Raw genomic sequence first — 26,078 nt, 5'->3', positions numbered from 1 at the left:
TATCCTATAAAGTTCCATGTTATATTTGAAGACATACCATATCATAAGACTTAATGTGATCATTCCAATTACATATTATAATCCAAAAAGAAATTTCTAATATATTTCAGTAATAAATAATACTTAATAAGCCAAATATAGGGGCAAAAGATAACTACAAAGTAATCTAACAGAATTCATGAACACAAACACATAAACACACACATATGTGATGGTAAAATGATGATAATAGATAGATAGGTAGGTGATAGATGATAGATAGATAGATAGATAGATAGATGTAGTTGTGGTTTGAATAAGAATAGCCCCATAGTCTGATACATGTCCCTCTCTCTCTCTCTCTCTCTCTCTCTCTCTCTCTCTCTCTCTCTCTCTCTCTCTCTCTCTCTCTCTCTCTCTCTCCATATATATATGGTTAGCTTGATGTCTTGATGTTCTTGTGGAAGTGCTAACACTTGGAATGGGTGCTTTCCTATCGCTTTCTCTGGTTTTTTTTTACCCTTTTCTTCCTACTGTGTTGCCTCATTTAGCCTCAATATGAGGGGAGGTGCCCAGTCGTATTGCAAATGTTGGATTGATATCCCTTACAGGTGTGCCCTTTGCTGAAGAGAAAAGAGGAAGAATGATTGGAGGAGAGGGGCTGGGAGGATAGGAGTGAGGGGAAACTGCTTTTGAGAGGTAATAAGCGAAAGAATAGAAAAAAAGAATGGCCTGCATACATCATAGATTTGAATGTTTGGTCACCAGGAAGGGCACTAGGTAAAAGGGTTAGAAGGTGCAGCCTTGGTGTAGCAGGTTTGGTGCTGTTGAAGGAAGTGTGCCACTGGAGGTGGGCTGTGGGGTTTCAAGGGCCCAAACCAGGCCCAGTGTCAGTCTCTTCCTGTTACCTTCATATTCAGAATTATAACTCTCAGCTACTTCTCCAGCACCATGTTTGGCTACATCTCACTATTTTTCCCACCATGAATAAAATATAATAAATTTCTGAATATCTAAGCAAGCCCCAACTAAATGTTTTTATGAGAATTTTGTGACCATGGTATCTCTTCAAAAGTAGAACCGTGATTAAAACATAAATTGGTTACCATGGTGTTGGGCATTGCTATGGCAAACCTTACAATGCTGTTTGTTGGCAGAATGCAGATTTTGGGAATTTAGATTAGATAAGCAGTTTAAGATTTATGTGTGTCTTAAAGGGTCATACTAGCAAGATCATGGGAGACAACGCTGCAAGTGATTTCAAGAAGGAGGTGGGTCCAGCTTAAGAAAACACAGATATTTATATTATGATCCATAACAGCTGGAAATTACATTTATGAAGTAATGATGGAAGTAATTTCATGGGTGGGGGTCACCTTCACATGAGGAACTCTGTTAAATAGTTGCAGCATTAGAAATGTTGACAAAATGTTGACAACCACTGGTGTGTACTACTTCCTAGTATTATATCTAATATTCCAGTAAAAAAGAAGCTAAGATCACAGGTCTGTGTAATTATAAGACTATATTAATATTCTGTTTGGCAAAATGACCTGTTGAAAACAGGAACTTCTCAACTTCAACAAGTATATCCAGTTTGTTTATTCTTAGTCTAGCGTACATTAATTTCAAGATGAGTTTGCTTAGGTCTGGAAAACTCTCGAGGTGTTCTTCAGCTAAGGAACTCTTTCTTGATTCTCTATTTTTTATACCCTCACCAAGAAGTCATGGGGATGCAAAATGAAACACTTCCTTTCTCAGTTGTCGTATATGATAGGTAATATAATGGTGAGTAGTATAACTTCATCATCTACAAACTAACATCTATTATGATTTAGCAAATGAATTTGTGGAGGGAGTACTAAATCATTCAATATTACAACCAACTCTGCTCTAAGTAGCAAAATGATAAAATGGAGGGGGTAGTCATGGTGGCATGTCTCTTGTTAGATGCAGTAAAAGTAGGTTGTGTAAAGAATTAAACAAATAAACATGGACTAGTGAAATGGTGTAGAACCTGAACACACTAGAAAAGCTAAGTTTGATTTCCCCCATGGAGAAGGTTCAAACTAACCCCCAGAGGTTGTTTTCTGGTCTCTGGAAGTATACTATTCTACAAGTGCAATCTCATACACACTTGCACAAATACACATAAAGAGTCACACAAATAAATGATGACAATTTTAATTAAGAAACCGAACTAGTCAATATTTTTAACTTGGAAGCTTTCTCATTTCATATACTTATTTTTATGTGCATTATGTGTCTTGTTTAATGTAGCTGAGTATATAAATCCAGACTAGATTTTGGCCTACATATATTTGAAAAATCTATATAAGATTACTGTCTAATCTAATTTCATAAGCTTTTAAAAGATCTGTGTCTGGATAGATGGCTCATTGGTTAAGAGTACCCATCACTCTTCCAGAGGATCTGTGTTCATTTCCATGTTTCATGTTGGGTATTACACAACTGCCTGTAACTCTAGTGCTAGAGGATCTGAATATTCTGACCCCCTTGTGCTCCTATGTGCATATACATACCCAGAGACAAACACATACATGCATAATTAAGATAAAAATCTTTAGGATGTTGAAAGGTATGACAATGTCATAACACATTTTCCCCTAAGGTAGATGAAAAGTGAAGAGTAGCACATATGTTTTCTCAATTGTTGACATAAAATGTCTATGATAAATTATCTAGGTCATGGATCAATAACAATTAAAGAATACCTATATATTTAAGTTTGAGAACTACAGAGATGTCAATGTTTCTTGCCTTAAAGAACTGCTCAGATATTATAGGCCTATGGCTTTATCAATGTATGCTTACTGCTGAGGAAAAGTTAATCATTTGTCTCATTAAATACACAAATTATAGACAATCCGGTGCCTAAGAGAGAAAAATAGATAGATAATGTATTCCTCAGATACTACACCATGTCAAGATTTTTCAATATATGCAATTTAAAGAGTCAGCAGACATACTAAAAATGCATTAAAATCCAATTATTTAACATAATGTCAGAACCTTTATAAATGCATATTTCCAAATGTATACCTGACAGGGTGCAAAGTCTCAAAATACAATAATTTATAGTTTATGTTTGCTTAATAGCAAGTTTTACTAGAGAAGAGTAATTTATTATTTATTTACTTATAGAATTTTATTTCCCTCTTTGTGAAAATTACTGAGAAAAACATTTTTATAAAACCTATGAAAAGCATTAAACAAATACATTAATAATTTAAAATTTTAACAGTAGCAATAAGGACATTTGCTAAAATACATATTTTGTGTTTGAGCACAGAAAGGTGAAATAGAAAGGAAGGATGGACATGAACTACATAATACCATTTTCCCTCTGCTTTTAAAATTTTAGAGTGTTGTGAATGCATTGGGAAAAAGGGATGAGGCAATTTAATATGTTGCAAATTAGCATCTTTTCTCTTCTTTCCTGCTTAGTAGTTACTATGTTAATTTTTCTTGATTTTGTCATTAATATGTAGGAAATCCAAAAGAATGAACTAAATAAAGCTCTAAAATGTTCCAAACTAACAAATGAAGGCCAGTAAGATCTGTTGACACTATATAAATCTGCAAACATCAATTATATTTCTATATACTAAAAATGACTATGCTTAAAATGTACTATAACATTTATAATAGCATAAAATAAAATATAATTACTTACTATATAATAGACCTAAGGAAACATGTCGACAATTATGTAATGCTAATATAAGCAGTAGAGAATAACGAATAAATGTCACATTAATAAATGAGAATTCTTGGCATAGTAATTCCAATTATTTCCAAATTGTTCCATGGATTTAATGAAATACTTCCAATTGGATGCACATGTTTGATGCAACAAGCATTTTTAAACAAAGATAATTTTATTGTAAAATTCTCATAAAAGGGTACAGGATCAATAAGAGTAAAAATATTCTTGACAAAGATAAATAAGTTGCAAAACTCATTCAACAAAATATTGAGACTTACTGTGCAACTGCCGGTAGCAAAGAGTGTTGCATTGATGCGGAGACCTGCATATAAATCATTGAAAGAGAGGCAAGAGCTTAGAAATGGATTCTTGAAAATATGCTCAATTGATTTCTCAAACACATTTATTAGAAATTTCATAGAAAACAAAAACCTCTCTTCGACAAATGAAGCTGCAGCAATTGGGCATACATAATCACACCCAGCCCTTAAGAAAAAAGGAAGGATAGAAGAATGGAAACTAAATATATTCAGGTTTCAGAAATCTTAAGAGTTTAATTAAATATATGATAGAATTAAATACAAAATGTAAAAATATGAAAAATAGGGAAAACTTTGGCTCTACAACTAAACGATAAGTTCTTAGCTTTTAATCTGCATGTGTGCTCTAAAACATGAAAAGTCATTAAGTTGGACAACATGAAGACTAAAGTGTAGTACAAATTCTAATTGGTCTTAATAATGAAAACTCGGTGTCAGCTATCAGGGATTGAAAGGTGAAGGATTACAAAAGCAAAGCAGCTAGCCACTAGAGAGTTCTTACCTCTACCAATGCTTAGACCGAAAAGGTGATGCTGACTGCATCCTCAGACTGACTGCTCCTCAGACACTTCACACTGACTGTTTCAGACTCACTGCTGCACAGACTGCATCCTAAGATGGCCTTGAACTCATTTCACTTCCCATTTTATATTCCTCTCTCCACCCGGTCATGTTATTTGATTTCTGCCTCCCTAGTGTTGGGATTAAAGGCATGAGATCCCAAGTGCAGGGATCACCTTTTTGTGAGCTCTCTTTCTCTCTTTTAGACAGATTCAATCTTGTGTAGCCCATGGTGGCTTTGAAATCATAGAGATCCATCTGCCTATGTCTCCCAAGTGCTGGGATTAAAGGTGTGTGCTACCACTACCTGGCTTATATGGCTAGCTAGTGGCTTAGCTCTGCACTCTGATTATCAGGCAAGTTTTATTTGTTAAATCATAAACAATATATTACTACAATGTATTTTTTGTAAATATACATATAAAGTAATTTAAAAGAGAAGCTTAAAACATAGTAAAATATTTTAGATCATTTACCTACCAAATATGGTGAATGGAATATATATCGAAATCTCAAAATTTTTGCAACCAACAAAACTAACAAACAAAAACCAAATCAAACCTAATTAGAAAATTAACAAAACATATGAAAGATTATTTCACCAAATACATACATGAAAATACAATAAGAATCATTATCCATCAGAGAAATGTAATTCAAAAACACCATACATATGATCATATGTCTTATGAATTGTTAAATTAAAAGTAATAGAGAATGATGGTAGAAATACAAAGTATTGAGTCACTCATACACTACTGATGGGTATATAAATTGATACATCCATTCTAAAAACTAGTTTGACTGTTGCATATGAATCTAAGCCTTCAATTGTATTATTGGACTATTATCAAATATAATAAAACAAGGTTGAAAATATGACTACAGAAGAGTGCTCATAGCAATGTTCTGTGTTGTCTTTAAGTTCCTTTTGCTATTGCTGTGATGAATACTATAATACAAGCAATTTATGGGAAAAAAGAATAGTTACTCTTGAAGACACTATCCAACTCATAGCAACAAGAGCCAATGCATCAGCAAATACCTGTTTTTCTCTGAAGCCACATCTCTAGAAAATTTTAAGTATTAAATTTAGAGGGTAATATTCATCCGTTGTCTTTATACAAAGGGGTTTGAGAGCTCAAGATCTTTCCTGATACCGTTCTGGCACATGAGGAAACAATGAAAATGAGGCTATCTGCAGTTCAGGTAAAAGTCTTCACTAGACATGGAACATGCTGGATCCTTGATTTTGGTCTTCTCAGTCTTTATCCTCCAATATTTATGAAAATTAATGTTTCTTGCATAAATTGCCAGTTTATGTTATGGAAGGTTTGGAATGACAAAGCTTAATAAGACATATCTTTGCACAAATCTAGTTTAGAAACAGTTGATTTCTTTGTAAGACCAATATAAAATCCCTTAATCACTGAGACTATAATGGAACATATTTTCTCTATCCTGAAATGGCTAATGAAAGGAAAACAAAACAAAAATCCAGCAAATTTAGAAGATTTCAGATCAATGCCAGAGTAAGAGGTGATATTCAAAGCCAGTGTTTTACATCATCATTCAGATATACTATTAAAAGTTTCAGATATACTATTAAAAGTTTGAAATTTAAAGAGAAATCTAGTAAGACCCTTCTGGCTTTATTAATACATCTTGATACAAATTTATAGAATTAGCCAGATGATGTTGCCAGATTGAATATTTGTTGGAAAATGATTGCCCGAATCAATGGTAGTTCAGTGATTAGGTAGTAAATTTAGTAAAAATCACTCCTGACACACTGAATTGTAAATAAGATTTGATATACATTTAAAGGGTAATATTTACTCTTAGTTTTCCAAAATTAGTATCTGCTTCATATCAATAATGGAAGAGACAATTTTGCCATATTATTTGTGGTTGGCATTTAAAATGCCTCAGTTGATAACTGTGATAATGATGCAAAACTAAAAGTGATATGTAGCTAAAATATTGACATCGTATATGAGGAACAGAGGACATAGCATAGTGGGGAGAGCATTTATTTGAATGGGCAAACTTTTCAGCTCCATCTCCAGCAATACCGGCTAGAATCATGCACACATATGATCTTAGCACTTGAAGAGCAGTGAGCTACGTAAAAATTTAGTCCAGGCTGGCATACATGAGAATCTGTTTCAAAAACTCATTAGCATTAGAGGGAAATTCAGAACCAGAAAGTTAGTAGCAACAACAGCAAATGTAAGTTGTGGTTGTAGTCTGAAATATCTTCCAAATGTACATATATTTGAACCCTTGGCAACCCTCTCAGTATTGCTATAATAAATTTACTATGAATGTGAAAGTTTTTTAGCAATATATTAAATTTACTGATCCTGATGATTATTTGACATCTTTTTTTAAAGGTGGTAGTACAGAGTTACATTTTGGACTTCAGCTTTCTCATTTGCTAACAAAAGAATGAATATTTTCCTCTGAAACAAACTTTGAAATAATTATCAAAACATTAATGCTCTTCTGCTGTTATATTTTCAAAAAGGAGAACAAAGAGGGATATATGCAAGAGTTTGGAATTGGAATAGAAAATTAGGAATTGATATAATTAAATTAAAAACCCAAAATATGAGAAAATATATAAAGATGTAATCCAAAGTCTTCCCTTCACAAAAAATACCATTGCCATGCCCAATCATTTGGCATTCTCTGTATTTCATATAGATTCAACAGACAATTTGTTCATTGTAAAATTTCACTGGATGATGTTGACAGCAGGCAAGAGGACAACATCTAAACTCCTTTTGTATATTCTAAAATTCCTACTGTAAATTCATGAGATTATAGCCTATAAAGTACAAGAAGACATCAGAAAAAATGAAAAAATTTAAAGTAGTGTATGAAAATAAAAAATATACAAAAATAATCATTACTTTTGTTGGAAATGCACCAGAGCTGCTTAAGATAAGGAATTAAAAATATATCAAATGTCACAATGAGAAAATTTTATGCAGGGTAATAGCATCATTGAGGGATATTCTAAAATTGGGGTATAGCTGTGGAAAATAATTTTACATATTATGTAACAGCAATTATATGAGCCTCAGCTTTCTGAATTAATAAAACAGCCTCATACATTAATTGATACATGCTCTCAAGGATTCAATCCATTTTTTATGTGTTTCAGAATCCTTAAACAATCTTATTAGTCTCAAGTGAAGTGTCAAGATATTCAACTGTTCATGTATGTGAAATTTAAGAACTTTGATAGGTAAATACCGTATAAAGCATTTAGTGTGTAAATGATTATACATTTGTCATTGAAATGAAGAACCTATGCAAAGTTTAGATTAGCATATATTCTCAGTATTGAATTATAAGCAGTAAAAATAAAACCTAGGATATGATTCTTAATAAATATTTATAGAATTAATATAGAAGCTGTAGAAAGGAAAAACAGTCAAATCATAGTAGATACAGAACAGAAATTCATGGTATTTGAGGTTTAGTTATGGCCATTGGAAAATATAGAGATCTATTTTATATTTGTACTAAAAACAAAATATTAAGTCCATATGTCAATAAAATTGTCTATTGAGTCAATTAAGTTATTTATAACATATTCATTATTATAAATGCCTTAATTTTATATAAATGAGTTGGATTCAGGTAAGCCAATTATTTTCAATTGAAAGCTACATATTAAATTACAAATTTGTATACATTTGGTAACTCCAATAATTAAAATATTATGAGAAGGGAGCAAACTTGGGAATTTATAAAAGAGTCTTAGCTTTCATATAATGTTCTCAGCATTTCACTCACCAAATTTCTCTGTATGAATGAGTTCTTCTTTTAACACACTATTTTATAGAGATAAATGCTTTTTGTTTTAAAAACTGTTCCACACAATAAAAGTCAAACAATATGTATTGTCAAATCAAAATTCAATAGTCACTGTAAATGTGAATTTTCATTACAGGAATATTTGGCATAAAATTAACTCCAAACAATTCACTTGTCTAATCTCTCTTATTTAAGCCCGCTATTTTTTGTTTAGTAGAAACAGAAGCAGAAATCAACCCCAAAACGCCTTAGTGGGTTATTATTGTTCCACTAGGAAAATGTGTATTATAAGTCATACTGACATAGAAAACATACCATCACATTGGGGGAAAGTGGATTTATTAAAATACTCTGTAGAATTTTGGTCCATAGTAGTGTAAGAGAACATACAATTTCTAACTTATCTAATTCAACTTATATTTCTAACTGATGGCAAACAGATGGCAAAATTCAGTCTTCAAAATTCAATTGTCCAGGCACACAATTGTAAATCAGGGAGATAAAAATTTGTAACTATTTTAGAAAAATATAACACCATGAAATTAATAGTTTATGGTATTTAATATTTCTTTTTCTAAACAAAGATCAAAACAACATTTGAAAACGTTGTGTATGCATATTCTTATCATTATTTTAACTAGAAATGTCTATAAAATACATTTTGGTAAATTCATACGTACGTTAAACAAGAAATATATAATATCATTATGAAATGAGAAATATTTCCAAGTGAAAATGAGATATTCTATGCACAAAATGAAAAAAATAGAAGACACTGAAAGTGTAATAATAATATGTTTGATACTCAGAATGGGATTAAGTATTTGAAAAACTCTTATGCATTACCATGTTCAGCTCAAATCACTAGGTATAGCCCTGGTTCACTCTAGACCACAGCTCTGTGTAGCCATATAAGAAGCACTGAAAGAAAGGTTGGCCCAGAACATATCAAGAACAAGTTCTCATCACAGCTGAGATTTATTTGCACCAGAGGGACAATGGGCAGTAGTTGCAGAATATTACCTTAACTATAGAAAGATGTGTTACATTTATTTAGGTTGTGTTGCTGCTTTACTTTGCTTGACAAATGCATCTGACTGGTCTAATAAAAAACTGGATGGCAAATAGCTAGTCAGAGGAAGGAGAGCTGGTATGAAGAGAGAAAAATAAGTAGCAGGAGAAAATGAAAGAGAATGAGGAGAAAGACAGGCAGATGCCTAGGGTCACCAGCCTGACAGAGAGATATGGGAAAAGTAGAAAAGTAGGAAGAAAAGTAGAAAGGAAGGAAGGAAGGAAGGAAGGAAGGAAGGCAAAAAGCCCCAAAACAAACACAGATAAAGTGAAACAGGGTAAATTAAGTTAGAAGACCTAGTGGGACAAGCATAAGATATGACTAGGCATTCCTAACCAATAATAAATCTCTGTATATTCATTTGGGATCTGATCCAAGAAAGCCTTCTACAGGAAGGAAATAAGAAAAAAAGAAGGAGATAGGGGATAAGGAAGAAGAGAAAGGGGAAAGGAAAAAGAGTAAGGGTTAAATGTCAAGAAGTAACAAAGAACTTACTGTGAATTCAGAGGAGGCAGACTTGCCCTGTAGTCAAATGGCAGTTTATAAAGGTAAATAGGAAAATCCTGTGTTCAGAAAGGTTGGTTAATTTTGATTGGGTATGTTAAATTGGGTAGCCAAAGGGTGTGTTTTTGATTGCTGGATGTAAATACCTTGATGGCTGGAATCTTGTGTTTAGCCTCAGGGTGGCAGTGGACCAATTAGGGAGTAGACCTTGGCAGCCAGCTTTAGGAATGTACTCTAATGGTTTAGAAAGGAAGAGTGAAAGAGGGAGAAGGATAATGAGTAAATAGCAGGATGATCCTTTGAAAAGTCAAGAATGCACATAAACAGAAAAATCAAATAAAAATGAATGGAATATCAAGAAATGGTAAAACGTTTTGAAATGCTAACTGTATTTGGTAAGATTAAGATAAGATAAACAATGTGGAAAACATAGTGTAAAAATCATTGATAACCTTATAAGATGCATCAAATATGAAGAGGAAGTTAAATGACCAATGTTTACAAATGACATGAATTATCTATAAAACACTAAAATTGGCCTAACTGGTAGAATAAATCAATGAAATAAAGTTACAGGATGCAAAATGCAAAAAAGTAAACTCCTTTCAATAAAAACGAACAATCTGAAGAAGAAATGATGCAGTTGATACCACATTCAAATAAAAAATACTTAATAATAAATTTAATAAAAGAATGTGAAAGTTGTGTTCATTGAACTTTAAGGTAGTTGTGATAAAAATAGTTCACAAACAAATGGAAAGGCATTACTTGTTCATGCATTAGAAGAATTGTTTTTATCACAAAGTTCACACTACTCAAAGAAAGTGACATTTATTACAAAAAGAGAAAAACTATTTTCTAAAATTTGCACAGAACTACAATAGACTCTGTCTAGTCAACATAATTTTGGGAAAGGAATAATTGTAAAAACTTTCTCCATAATGAATTTAAAACACATTAAAAAGAACAGTAATCATTACAGTATTTTAATACATAAAGACAGTTGCATGGAATATTGGAAGAGTGTAGAAAATCCAGAAATATGCACACTCAAGATGGTCAAATTATCTCTGACTAGTTTCTCAGGAATATCCAACATAGAAAGCATATACTCTCAGGAACAAATGTTAGTAAAGTGGCTATCTGACGGCAAGAAAACAATATTGACTCTTGGCTTACACATATATGAAACCCATCTCTAAATGAAATAAATACTTCACCATAGAATAAAATAAAATTGTGAAGATCCTAAAAGAAAGTAAGATTTGGAGATTCTTTTAAGATATTCGAGGAATGAATATCAAATGCAGAATCTAAAGATCCCATTTTGACACAGACTAAATAAGCACCTCAAATAAATTTCAAAAATCTTCAACAGGTATATGAAAATTACAAAACTTCTTTTTACTTAAAAATATGACCATTTGTTCTGTTAAACTAGGTATTTATATTTTACTTAGTTGATCATCATTATTAAAAATTTTAGTAGCTATTATTAGCATGTCTATTGGTGCTGTCATTATTCAGGTCTTGTTTAGGCAACAATATTGCTGAGGTTTCATTGATTGAAGAAGCTTTCCTGACATTTGTAAGAGAAACAACCTCACACTCTTAAAAACCCATTAGCTATAGAAATTGTTAATGCATAAGCCTCTCTTATGGGCTTGTATACACTACCTGATGAGTAACTTAAATTAGATTCAGTTATATTTTAATGACCAAATAATACCTACTTCATAAATGCTTGATAAATAACTGTGTATATTCAGAAAAGATAAAGACCACTCATGTCAACTAAAAACTGCAAATTCTTAGGCATTTTTATTTTTTAATTTTCACCTGTTTCTGCACAGTCTTAATTTGTTATCTATATGGGTATGTAAAGTAGTGTTTTTATGTGTTATGGAAGCATTATGTCAGTGAGTTATATTCACATGCCAACATATTTTTCTTTTGTTTTGGGAGACAGGGTTTCTCTGTATTGTTTTGAAGGCTGTCCTGGAACTTGTTTTGTAGACCAAGCTGGCCTCGAACTCACAGAGATCCGGCTGCCTCTGTCTCCTGAGTGCTGGGATTAAAGACATGCGCCACCAACACTCGGCTTGACAACATATTTTTTATGTTTATTTTGAGACAGGATCTCAATAAGTTACCTATGCTGGCTTTGGACTTGTACCCTTCTGATTCTCACATAACTGGAATTACAGGCCTGAATCAGTAGACCTGGCTTCCTGATTTTTCTTGTAGCCATTGTTATAGTTGGTGGCAACACATCTCAATATGATAAATGCACAACTTGTATTTAGAATTGTCATATGTCTCAATGAGTCTCATCCCATTCACAAAAATCACTCTTTCTAAAATTATGTTTCAATGCAAATATTTAGCTGGCTATTGAATTTTGAAATAGAAATAATTTTATTTAGACAAAATAATTTACAGTTTATGAATAAATATCAAATTTATGATGGAATTCACTGAAATACATGCTCAGTAATACACTGACATGTGATAATAGAGTGTGCATTTCAGACTCCTAATGCATCTTATTCTTATATATGAAGAAGAGAATTTCTTGAATGAACATCATTGTATAACATAGTCAAATTTTCTTCATTCTTGAGATTTTTTTGTAATGGATAAATATGAAAATACAGTTTTGGGTTTTGAAAAATCTTATACTATCTGTGAATACACTAATGTGAGAGAATTAGACAACAAAAATTGTTTCAAAGAAGGGTTTTACAACTTCTACCAATATCTTGAAATCAAGAATATAATTTTTCTAATGTATAGTCCTAAAAGTTACCTCTAAATATCTAAGTATTTCTTGAATAAACAATATTTATAAGCAGTATCTATATAATTATAGGTAAAGTATATGGTTACTGGGATAAACAACTGTGTGCATCAACAAGTCCCTTTAGCTTGCCTCTTCTGCAACTATTTGTGTAAAATTAAGTTACAGGTAATTATGGAAAGAAGGTGACCAACTGTTTAGCAAAGTAATCACATAATGCTAGAAAACAGAGGGTGTAGTACTGTATGTGTCTTTTAATTAGCAGCTTATGATGGGTCATCAAAAGAGAGCTTGCTTCTTGTATTCCACTACTCCTTCCTCATTCTCTATTTAATTAAAATGATGTTCAATTTCTGTCTCATAATGTCAAGTTGATATCTAGTGGAAAAGTCTTCCTAATGAATATTCACTGAGTTTGTTTACATATCACCTACAAACAGAGAGAGCAGAATTCTAAGTTATACAGCATCTGCATATTTAATTTATATGTTCTTTAAATGCAAGTTGTACAGTTTCTTCTCAAAACAGCAGCTTTAAGAAAACAGAGCGTTCATTTATGTGTGCCTGTGTGCACATTGGGTAACTCACTAAAGATTTAAGCAGATACTTTATTTTAAATGCTATTCCTTTTTTCCAAACTTATGCCTATAGGATGTTTATTTTTATGTGATATACTCTTGTCAACTTCTTGTCTTCTTACAATAAAATGCTTTCTTAATTTCTATTATGACATTTTGGAACTTCTCTTGTAATTTACCTCTGAGTCTGAAGTCATTGTTGTTTTAAGTATGGGATCACTTTTTGAGTGTTTTGATTTGTTCTGCCCTAATTAGCCAGGCAGGTCCTCTGAAATGTATAGAGTGTTGGCTGTAACAAATAGCTATTATTTTTCTCCTCTCTGAAGTACAGAACTACACGGTCCTTCAAAATAGAAAAAAATTCAGCACCATTCACTCCTCGAGTTTCTCTCTTTATTTATAAAGTAAGCACTTGCAGGAAAAGTTTCAGGATCACATCTCTTTCTTTCTCAGGGACAATGTAAGAAAGTGCTACTAATTTTTTTGTTCCAAACTTTTATAATAAAATATAATTATTACCATTGCATGCATCAAAACATGTTTAGATATTCTTTCCTGCTTTTAAACAATTAAATGTTGCAATAGGACCAACCTGGAACAGGGGCCGTCTCCAACTCTACTGGCTTTTGGGACCCTGCGACTAATACTGGGTCTCCTTGTCCAGGCTTAACAGATGGGTGTGTGGTTAGTCTTACTACAAATTGACATGCCATGTTTTATTGATACTCATAGGAGATGTCTTCTTTTCTGGATGGAGACAGAAGAGAAGGGGATTAGGGAGGGGAATGGGGATAATTTACAGAGGAGGAGAGTTGAAGGCTGTGGCAAGGGTGTAACATAGATAGGTGAATAAAAAAAATATACAGCCAGACAGTGATGGTGCACACCTTTTTTAAAAAATATTTTTAAATTTAAACTTTAATTAGAAACAAATTTGCTTCACATGTCAATTCCAGGTCCCTCTCCCTTTCTCTCCCCTCCTCCCACACCCTCCCAGCAACTATTCCAATATCCCCTCATTTACCCAGGGAGAGTAAGGCCCTCCATGGAGGTGTCCATAGTCTGTCATTTCATCCAGGTCAGGGCCTAGATGCTCCCCCAAGAGGCCAGGGTGAGAGTGCATCTCACATTGTTGGATGGGAGTCCAAAGTCCATTTGTATACCCGGGATGAATACTGATCTGCTGCCCAAGGCTCAATAGATTGCCTAGGCCTCCTCACTGACACCCACATACAGGGGGTCTTGATCAGTCCCATGCTGGATTCCCAGGCATTAGTCTGGGATTCAAGAGCTAATCCTTGTCAGGTCAGCTATTTCGGGGGGTTAAACAAGCCCAGTCTTAACCACTTTGCTCATCAGTCCTCCCTCTCTGTTACTGGCTTTCTTTCCTTCAGCTCAGTGTTTAGCTGTGGGAGTCTGCCTCTGCTTCCATCAGCCATTGAATGAAGGTTCTGTTTCCCAGACTCTCTGGCGGTGGGACTGTAGACTGGCACTCCCCAGATCTATGGCTAAAATCCAGATGTGAGAGAGTACATGCCATGAATCTCTTTTTGTGACTGGGTTACCTCACTCGGGATGGTTTCTTCTAGTTCCATCCATTTGTCTGCAAATTTCAGGATTCCATTGTTTTTTTCTGCTGAATAGTACTCCATTGTGTAAATGTACCACATTTTCTATATCCACTCAGTGGTTGAGGGGCATGTAGGTTGCTTCCAAGCTCTGGCTATTACAAATAATGCTGCTATGATCATAGTGGAACAGATGTCCTTGTTGTATGAATATGAATATCTAGGATATATGCCTAAGAGTGGAGTTGCTGGGCCTTATGGTAGGTTTATTCCCATTTTTCTGAGGAATCTCCATACTGATTGCCAAAGTGGCTGTACAAGTTGGCACTCCCAACAGCAGTGGAGGAGTGATCCCCTTTCACCACAACCTCTCCAGCATAAATTGTCATTGGTGTTTTTGATTTCAGCCATTCTGAAAGGAGTAAGATGGTATCTCAGAGTTGTTTTAATTTGCATTTCCTGGATGGCAAAGGATTTTGAGCACTTTCTCAAGTGCCTCTCAGCCATTTTAGACTCCTCTATTGAGAATTCTCTATTTAGTTCTGCAGCCCACTTTTTAATTGGATCCTTTGGTGTTTTGGAGACTTGCTTCTTGAGTTCTTTGTAAATGTTGGAGATCAGCCCTCTGTCAGATGTGGGGTTAGTGAATATCTTTTCCCATTCTGTGGGCTGCCTTTTTGTCTTGCTGACTGTGTCCTTTGCCTTACAGAAGCTTCTCAGTTTCAGGAGGTCCCACGTATTAATTGATGACCTCAATGTCTATGCTACTGGTATTATGTTCAGGAAGCAGTTTCCTGCAACAATTCATTCAAGTATACCACCCACTTTCTCTTCTAAGAGATTCAGTATGGCTGGATTTATGTTTAGGTCTTTGATACATTTGGACTTAAGTTTTGGGCATGGTGATAGATATGGATCTAAATGCATTCTTCTACATGCCAGCATCCAGTTATGCCAGCACCATTAGTTAAAGATGCTTTCTTTTTTCCATTGTATATTTTTAGCTTCTTTGTCGAATATCAGATGTTCATGCATGTATGGGTTAATATCACGGTGTTAAATTTGATTCCATTGGTCTTCCTGTCCATTTTTGTGCCAATACCTACTGTTTTCAGGAATAAAGCTCTAGAATCATGATTGAGGTCAGGGATGGTGATGCCTCCAGATGTTGCTTTGTTAAGTAAGTTTATTTGGCTATCCTGGGTCTTTTGTTTTTCCATACAAATTTGATTATTATTCTTTCAAGGTCTGTGAAGATTTGTGCTGGTATTTTAATGGGGATTGCATTGAATCTGTACATTGCTTTTGGCAGGATTGCCATCTTTACTACATTGATCCTACCTATCCAAGAGTGTGGGAGATCTTTCCATTTTATGAGGGTTTCTTTAATTTCTTTCTTTAAAGGCTCAAAGTTCTTGCAATACAGATCTTTCACTTGTTTGGTTAGCATTACCCCAAGGTATTTTATGTTGTTTTTGGCAATTGTAAAGGGTGATGTTTTTTATTTCTTTCTCAGCCCTTTTATTGGCTACTGATTTTCTTGAGTTGATCTTGTAGCCTGCCACTTTGCTGAATGTGTTAATCAGCTGTAAGAGTTCCCTGGTAGAGTTCTTTGGGTCATTTATGTAAACTATCATATCATCTGCAAATAGTGAAAGTTTGACCTCTTCCTTTCCAATTTGTATCCACTTGCTCTCCTTTTGTTGTTGTATGGCTATAGCTAGAAATTCCATTACATACTGAAAAAGTATTTAGAGAGTGGACAGCCTTGTCTTGTTCCTGATTTTAGAGGAATTGCATTGAGTTTCTGTTCATTTAGTGTGATGTTGGCTGTTGGTTTGCTGTATATACCTTTTATTATGTTTAAGTATGTTCCTGTTATCCCATATCTATCCAAGACCTTTATCATGAAGGGGTGTTGGATTTTGCCAAAGGCTTTTTCCCATCTAGTGAGATGATCATGTGATTTTTATTTTTCATCTTGTTTATATGGTAGATTACATTGATGGATTTTCGTATTTTGATCCATCCCTGCATTCCTGGGATGAAACCTACTTGATCATGGTGAATCATTGTTTTGATGTGTTCTTAGACCCGATTTGTCAGTATTTTCTTGAGTATTTTTGCATCAGTGTTCATGAGGGTTATTTATCTGACGTTCTATTTCTTAGTTGTGCCTTTATGTGGCTTGGCGATCAAGGGTATTGAAGCCTCTTAGAAAGAGCTTGGCAAAGACCCTTCTGCTTCTATTGTGTGGAATAATTTGAGAAGAACTGGTATAAGCTTCTCTTTGAATTTCTGGTTGAATTCTGCACTGAGGCCATCTTGACACGGGCTTTTTTTGGTTGGGAGACTCTTGATGACTGCTTCTATTCCCATAGGGGATATAGGTCTATTTAAACTGCTTGTCTGTTCTTGATTTAATTTTGGCAAGTGATAGCTATCCAGAACACTGTCTATTTCCTTTAAATTTTCAAATTTTGTGAAGTACAGGTTTTCAAAGTATGATCTGATGATTCTCTGAATTTCCTCAGAGTCTGTTATGTCACCCTTTTCATTTCTGATTTTGTTAATTTTCATGTTCACACTCTGCTGTTTAAGTTTGAACAGAGTTTTGTGTATCTTGTTGATTTTTCTCAAAGAACTAACTCTTCATTGCATTGATTCCTTGTATTCTTTTCCTAGTTTCTACTTTATTGATCTCAGCCCTCAGTTTGATTATTTCCTGGCATCTACTCCTCTTGGGGGAGTTTGCTTATTTGTGTTCTAGAGCTTTCAGCTGTGCTGTTAATTCTCTAGTATAACTATTCTCCAGCTTCTTCATGTGGGAACTTAGTGCTATGAACTTCCCTCGTAGCACTGCTTTCAAAGTGTCCCATAGGTTTGGGTATGTTGTGTCTTCATTCTCATTGAATTCTAGGAAGTCTTTAATTTCTTTTTTTATTTCTTCTTTGACACAGGAATGGTGCAATTGGAGTGCACTCCTTGAATCCCAGCACTTGGGAGGTAGAGACAGGCAGATATCTGTGAGTTCAAGGCTAGCCTCGTGTACAGAGATAGTTCCTGTACAGCTAGTGCTGATACACAGAGAAACCCTGTCTCAAAAGGAAGAAAAAATAATACAAAGTAAAGCCTAGTAAATGTCTTGAAGAAACAAAATTTTAGCTCTATTTTACATGCTAAATCTGAGTTATATCAGTTCCTGTATAACAGATTCTTAATTGCCCCTCACTACCAACTATCTTAATAATGTTAATAAGGATGACAGGAAAAATAAAAGGAAATAGTATGTGCTGTGTTATTTACTTTTCTATTCTTGTAAAGAAACAACACAACCAAGGGAGCTTATAAAAGAAACATTTTTATTTGAGACTTGCTTGCAGTTTTCAGAGGATGGGTTGTATGGAGGCCAGCACCTAGGACTGATACTGTAGCATTAGCTGACAGCTCCCATCTTACCCACAAGCTGGAGGCAGAAGGAGAGTGAAACTGGAATGGTATTTGCTATTGAAACTTCAAATCCCACCCTCAGTAACATACCCCCTTCAATAGGAACATACCTCCTAATCCTTCCTAAATATTCTTGTATTGGAATCCAAAACTCAAACACATTAGCCTAAAATAGCATTTTATTTAAACCACCACATGAATTGAACAACATTTTTTTACCAAAAATTAGAATACAGAAACTCAACTTTAAAATATAAAAGGATCTGAACATCTCTGCGTCTTGCCATTGTTTTGCCTTATTTACCACAGATGTGACTGTGCCTAATTCTCTTTTCCTTTATGGATACCAATCATCTTATAGTAAGACCCACTCATATAAACCTTAGGGTGTAAAATTCAAATTTCTAGATAAAAATCTTTCTCTTTCAGGTATTTGTCTTCCCTGTCATGCGTGCATATTTTTCTTTCCTGAAACAATATGAGAATATGTCACTCTGTGCTACTAGAGCATGCATCATTGCATGTCTATCAAAATTAGACTCTGGTCTATCTTCTCACATTAAAACACATAGTCTTCTTTGAATCAATCACTTATCTTGAAACAAGCACTCTTTCTCCAAGTCCAGCTTTCCAAATCTTGTACAATATTCATGTTCGTATGCAACCCTAAGGAAGACATTAAGATAGGAGCTTTTTTACCTCAGTGTTCAGAAGTCCCCAGTCCCCTTATACTCTAATTTTGGAATTCAAGTCTCCAGAACAATTTTAAAATAAATTTGTACTGCCAAATAATCTAGCCTTGTGAACCTTGACTTAACACAAGCATCCTAATGTTAAAATCTTAGGACCAACTCTTCCAAGATCACAGAAGAACCAAAATAAAACCTCTTATTATAGCTCCATACAACATTAATATCGTCCAGGCATATTCCATGTTCATCAGTCACACTTGGTACATTCATCCATGAATGGTATTATGTTCGTTTCATTTGTGAATGATACCTTGGTATGTTACAACTTTCCATAATCCTCATCCAGAAGCTCTCCTTATACCACATATGGAACAAAGAAAAGCACCTTCCTTTGTCTCTTTGTTTATATAAATTAAATCACCCCTCCACTCCCATTTATCTTTACTGCTTTTCATCTGTTTATTTTCAAAATGCTACTTAATATTTAATCCCTTGGTTCTTATTTCAGTCTTGTATTTTATGTGGATCTTGTGTCCATTAATATAATGAATACGAATATCTTTTGATATAACAGAAGAAATGATGGCTTCTGGTGGATTTCTTGAGGAGCAATAATGAAGACATTCTAGGGTAGTAGTTTGGACAGAGGAGGAACTGCACTGTAATCAAAGTAAAACTTCATGGGCAGTGGTCTTTGAGAAAATAGGTGGAAAATGATCTGGTTCCAGTGTCCTGGACATGGAGTCTTAAGTACTCTGTCCATGAGCAACCTTTACTAGTTAATGCAAGGTCCAGGAATGGGGAAAAGTGAGTCATGACTGTCACATTTCTTCCAGAGAAGCATCCTTTAGACAGATAAGGAGAACTTTAGGGAAAGCCCTTCCCTGAACTTCAGAGAAAGGATAGAATTGGTTTTGAGGCTGCTTTTAATTTTGAAATCTGCAGCATACCAAATTGCCATACTTGGGGCCATTATTGATTTAGCCTCACCATCCCTTATCCAAATGGTAGAATTTTATGTACAAGATCATTAACTCTAGAATATCCAGAGATGAATCAGTTTTGGTCTAAAAGTAAAGAACATGTAATTTTTACATGCTGAGTTACTGAGACCCCGTTCTGACATTTTATCAATGTGTTCCTGTTACAGTCTCAGACCAAGATAGACAATGGTGTTCCTGTTATAAGCACAGACCAAGAATAAAATACAATTCAAATACAGTAGCTATAACCTTTATTTTTTTTCAGAACTACTAAGAGGAAAGACCTGAGGACCATGAACCAGAGTAGGCTTTATATATTTCATCAATTAACTGGGTTTCAGTTTCTTGTGTTAAGGTATTAAACTCACATTGTTTTGTTTTTACATTACTCTACTCCAAATTGTTTATTGTTTCTGTTCTTCAGTACTTAATAAATGAAAAAAACAAGATAAAAATGCAGGCCTACGGGAAACCTTGAGGATGATTCTGGACAGTCTCTAGAACACTGAGAAAAACAATTCTGCTATTTACCCCCCCGCCCTAGTTTAAAGAATTTCATTGTTAGAAGTTCTAGCAGGTTAATATAGCATGTCTTCTGATATTCTGGGCAGACAGATTTTCTTCGTTTTAATGATTTTAGAGTTTTTGGATCAAGCTTCCACCCAATACATGAAACTTCCAACAGCCATTCAATCCATGTAAGCATTACCCAGTTTTCATCCAGTTTTGAAAAGTTCTTCAAATCCCCACTTCAAATCCTGGCTGCTACTTTCTCTGATGACACTTTTGTTGTAGAAACTCATCCAGCCAATTGTCTTTGAGATACTACCCCTGCCCCACGTTGGGTACCAAATGAAGGATGATTATGGAAGTGCAGGAATGCATGAATAAAAGAATAACAAATATATATTTGGGCAACATTCACTGAAATGAAGTTAAAGATTCATGAACATCTCTACCCATTAGGCGTTAGAAGCTGTCATCTGCTCTCTGACCACCATCCAAGAGACCCAGCTTGATCCCAGTCTACACATAGTACCTGATAGAATGCCCTGAAGGGACTAGTACCTCAAAGACTATTGACTGAATGAGTTACCACAACACACTGTGATCTATACTCTGATTATACTTGAAGTCTTATACTCGGTCCCAGTCACTGGCTCTGCTTTTTCAATGTCACTCCAAAATATAGGCAGGAAATGTTCACCAAAAATATAAATCTCAGACAAAGCTAATTAATATCATTGTTCACTCTATAAATATATTTATACCTATGAGTAATATGTATACTTTCTCCATTTTGTCATTACAGGCATGTGGGTTATTTCCAGGTGAACACTGAGAACATACCTGAATACATAAATAAGTCTATGGGGTATAGAATATGAATACATTCAGTTTTATCCTCTTCCTAATTATTATGATGCTTTTTATCCACAGTGGCCATCATAAGATTTATGATATGTTCATTTCTTAGTTAAATTTATTTAGGATTTTTGCACAAAAGTGAATCTTGGCACTAATTTTGCTTTCTTAAAGAAGTGTTTATTAATCACTTGATTTTGTTCTTGTCTTTGTTATTGTTGTTGAAAAATTTGTGTAGAAAGTTACCCAATCTCTCTGGAATTTTAACTTTGTAATTGTTTTGAGGAAAGCTTTTTCCTTAAAAAATAAATAATTACAATGTGAAAAAAATGTAAAGGGATCTTTGCTTTTATATTAAGCTCACTTCATTGTCAACACATTTTTAAATTTTAGGTATTATTTTTATTTTTTAAGATTTATTTTTATTTTATGAGTATGAGAGTTTTGCATGAATGTATTTGCACCACATGCATGTCTAGTACCCATAGAGGCTAGACTAGAGCAATGAATTTCATGAAACAGGAATTATAAATGGTATGGGCCACCATGCAAGTGCTGAAAACCAAGCCTGCTTTTCTGCAAGAACTGATAAAAACATCCATGTCCTGCATTTATGTATTTTTTATTTATCCATGTGTGTGTGTGTGTGCGAGCATATGTGTATATGTGTGTGTATGTGTGTGTTTCTGTGTGTGTATGTGTGTCTATACTCATTAAAGGGCAACAGGTACATGCAGAATCTCAGTCTGCTATAAAAGCAGAAAGTACTCTGTAACTCCAGTGATAGTTCACTAGTCCCTGGCAAAGCAGTTTTTGCTTCTAAAACTACTAGAGAATAATAAAAGTAATGCATCAAAAGACAGACCCAACAATTATAATAAAGATGATTGTTTTGTAATGAACTCCTTTTCTTCTTTGAAATGATGGTGAAAATCCCATTAATATTCCTTAAGAATTTGGAGCATACTGAACAGATATTATAATGTCAGGCAGTATTCTATATAGGAGGTCGGCTCAAAATGAAATTGAAGTCCAATATTGAATTAAACAGTATATATTCCCTGATAATTTTAGCAAGAATGGGGCTTTGATATTCGCATTTATACAATGTGGTTAAAATTGTTGCACAGAAGAGACCATTATACTACTACATTTTATCTAGTATAATTTAAGATCGTTGTCATAAAAGCCACCTTTTACAATTATGATCTCATTTTCATAAAAGCCAAAGAAAAGAATGTCTGCATGAGAAGAAATACAAAGATATTTGCAAGAAAGATGTGTTTAGTAATGGATGAAAAATTTATGTGGTGAATAAATCTACTCTTTGCATAATTAAAAGCAGACTATCTCTAAAAGTTTCCATGTTAACAGGCAAATGTTACCTACGTTGATAATTAAATATAAAAATAGCAACACAGTTGTCATACTAAGATTTCTTCTTTGGCATAATGTTAAAACAAAGGCAGAAGTAATATTAGTAAGGTGTATACACACTGTCATATATAATAACTTCATTAGATGATACACTGATCAGTGGTAGTGTAACTTCTTTTATATTTATTTTTATTTTATTATTTTAATTTTAATAGCTTGCTTCACATGTCAATTCCAGTTCCCTCTCCCTCCCCTCCTCCCGCACCCCCACCATCTCCCCCCAGCCTCCCACCCTATCGCCACTTCCTTCCACATAGGGGATATCTAGAATCTGTCATTTCACTCAGGACAGGGTCCAGGCAATCCCCTAAAAGTCCAGCCTGAGGGAGCATCCCTCTTTGTGTTATGGACACACAAAATTCTTAAGCAATGTAAGCTTTCTTAGCATTTTATACTGAAAGCATCCATGAAAAAAAATGTTAAAGCTTGCTTTAATAGTGCAATTATGACGTGAAATTAGCACTCAGAAGAATTTACACTTAAATACATTGCAGCTTACTCTCTGGGCAAGTCACTATCAGTTTTTATCCTATTTTTATCATTATTATTTTGCCCCAATCATGATTTTACATGAAATTTTTGCATGCATATACACACACACACACACACACACACATATATATATATATATATATATATATGTATACTGACTACATAAAAATACAGTGCTTTATGAATGGATAATAAAGCTATGTGTTCAAATCTAGCATATTTCAGGAATAGAGACATGGCTCAGCTGTTGAGCACATATACTGCCTCTGCAGAGGATCTGAATTCAGTATCCTACAGCCATGGCAGGTGGCCTACAAATGATTATAACTGTAGCTCTATAGGACCTAGCTTCTGGACTCTGAGATTACCTGAAATCATATGCATGTGCTCACACAAAAATGTGCACAAATATTTACGACTAAATTTTGTGGCTCTAGAACCAGGCTGGCGGGAAGGCTTCTCTCAAGGAAAAAGCTTCTCTTTACATAATGGTGTCAGAAGTGGGATTGAATTTCCATGCAAAATAACAAAATCTTTAAAGGAATTTTAGAAACAGAAGAATGGGGAGAAGCACAGATTTTTCTTAGCAGCATTTTATCAGGTGGGCTCTGTTCTGCTAGCGACAAGCCGAGATTCATGCGGCTCGCTTACCGGAGTCGCCCTGACTCTTCATAAAAAGAAAAAAAAAACAGCAAGGTTCTCTTAAAAGACTCTGCTCACAATTAAAAAGTTATACGTACAGCTGGAAGTGGCAGTACCACATCTCTGAGCAGGCAGCTTTTGCTGGATGTCAGACTGAGACAGTAAGCTGAAATCACGCTTACGCCGCCATCTTGGAAAACTTCAGTTTAAACTGCCACGGTTTTACAGATAAGGCATGTGGCCAGAAAAACGTAAAGATTTACAGCAAATTCAGACTTGGATGAACAAAACCTCTAAAGGTTTACAGTGTGTTTAAAAATATACATGAGATTGAGAGAGAAAATGAAATGACGAAGTGGTAAATAAATAAAAATGCCACCATTGTTGTAGCACATGCCGGTAGGATTTACTCCAGAGGCAGAGGCAGGCAGATTTCCAAAGAGAAACCCTGTCTCAGAGAAAAATAAATAAAAGTTAAATAAATAAAGTAATAATAGATAAATAAATAAGCCACACAAAGATGGAAAATACACAGAGAGTCTGGTTACTGTACGCTATTGTGTTTTTCAGTTTTTTAATTGCTCAGGAAGGAGCAACTGCTAAAGTACACTTGATTATAAATGCTGATGAATTAATTCAACTTATATCTTTTGAAAATGCCTTGATTTCAATTTTAAGTATAAGGATATGTTACTTGGAAAAGGAGTTTTTAGTTATGTTTCTACAGAAAATGAAAAGCTGAGGATTCCTTCCAGGCTTTCGTGGTTTGAAGAACCAAGACCCCCGGAAGCAGTGGGCCAGGTGTTTCAACAACTGAGACAGCTAAGATGATGGAGCTGTACAGACCATGAAAATAAGGACTTATACAGGTTTCTGAGTTTTGTCATGATCCCCCTGGTATGAACAGCACCCCCTTTCAGCACGAAGCAGTTTGGAATGAGCGACATCCTAATTCCCATCTTGTTTATAAATCTTTGTTTTCATTTATATGAGATTGTTTATAATTGGCTAGTGATCACAGCCAATCTTTTTAATGGTAAAAATTGAATACAGACTATAGACAGTTAATGATAATAGAATTTATAGTTAGTAAGTTAGGTTTTCTAGATATACAGAAATATATTTTAGATAGATAAACAGTCTTCAAACCTCTCAAAGACCTTCAGAAAATGGCATTTAAAATGGTTTAGGGTTTTTCTTGACAATGAGAAATGTCTGCTCCTGGCAGCACCAATTATGTCTGAGAGGAAGATGGGCATCAAAGAAACTTGTTATAGAGTTTGCTTTCAACATGGCAAGATTGGCCATTTGGGCAAGAAACTACTTTTGCCTGTACTGTTTGACTGTTGCTGTATAAACTGGACATGCAGGACCCACGGGAAAGTGACTGCTGAACTCAGTCTTACAGGGTTCCTGATTCATGGAAGAGACTACGAGATATTCTACAGGACACAGAGAAATGACTGACAGACTGCCAATGCAGATGAACAGTTTTGAAATTTCCTGCTTTGCTGAGAAATCTTCTGGACACATTGTGGCCTATGGGCTGAAGATGGATGCCCCGACAATACAGAGGAACTTTGGGTGACTGTCCAGGTAGCAAGATGTCTCTGTCAATCCTAATGTTTATATAGTATCCTTCTGTGGTCTTTGATGGAGTTGAAGACAGATAGTTATAGTTATAGTTTTCCTTTGTTATGATAAAAGATAAGCTACACAGAAATTTGAACTCACAAGAATGGGATTGATGATATTTTCTTTAAATCTTGCTAAATGTTGACAAAATATTGTAACTTTGCTCTTACTTGATAACTGTTCTGTTATATATAATTTGACTATGTTAAAGTTAAGACCTCTCTTTTTGTTTAAACAAAAAAGAGGAGATATTGTGGAAGTCCTATTATTTGTCAGTAAAGCACTGCTGGCCAATAGGAATCTAGATAGGTGGGACTAGGAGTTCAGGAGAACTCTAGGAAGGGTAAACACAGGAGAGTCGAGATGTAACGCCATGTGGTAGGAAGCCCGGAAGTTTCTCCAGTAAGAGACATACTTAGATTAACAATTATGGGGTAAT

Source organism: Mesocricetus auratus, unplaced genomic scaffold (genome assembly GCF_017639785.1).
Source record: "Mesocricetus auratus isolate SY011 unplaced genomic scaffold, BCM_Maur_2.0 Super-Scaffold_100003, whole genome shotgun sequence".
Taxonomy (NCBI): Eukaryota; Metazoa; Chordata; class Mammalia; order Rodentia; family Cricetidae; genus Mesocricetus; species Mesocricetus auratus.
Note: the sequence above shows the minus strand (reverse complement) of the source record.